The following is a 246-nucleotide window of genomic DNA, read 5'->3' on the forward strand; positions in this document are numbered from 1 at the left end:
ACTGGAAGCTGTGCGCGGGGGCGGCCGTGGCATCCCCCACCGGGGAGGGTATTTTTGGCAGCTCTTACAACCAGGTTCTGCTCCAAACTAAGCTAGCAAAAGCAGCTTAGCGCCGCCAGGCAATCCGGGATCCCACCTGCTCCCGACTTCATCCCTCTGGTTGCTTCTCACCTTCTCGGAGCAGCGAGCGGAGGGAGCAGCCTCTCAGCCCCCGTTTGTGCTGGGAGGGGGAGGAGGGAGGGGGCC

The sequence above is a fragment of the Pterocles gutturalis genome, unplaced genomic scaffold, assembly GCF_000699245.1.
Source record: "Pterocles gutturalis isolate BGI_N339 unplaced genomic scaffold, ASM69924v1 scaffold9694, whole genome shotgun sequence".
NCBI lineage: Eukaryota > Metazoa > Chordata > Aves > Pterocliformes > Pteroclidae > Pterocles > Pterocles gutturalis.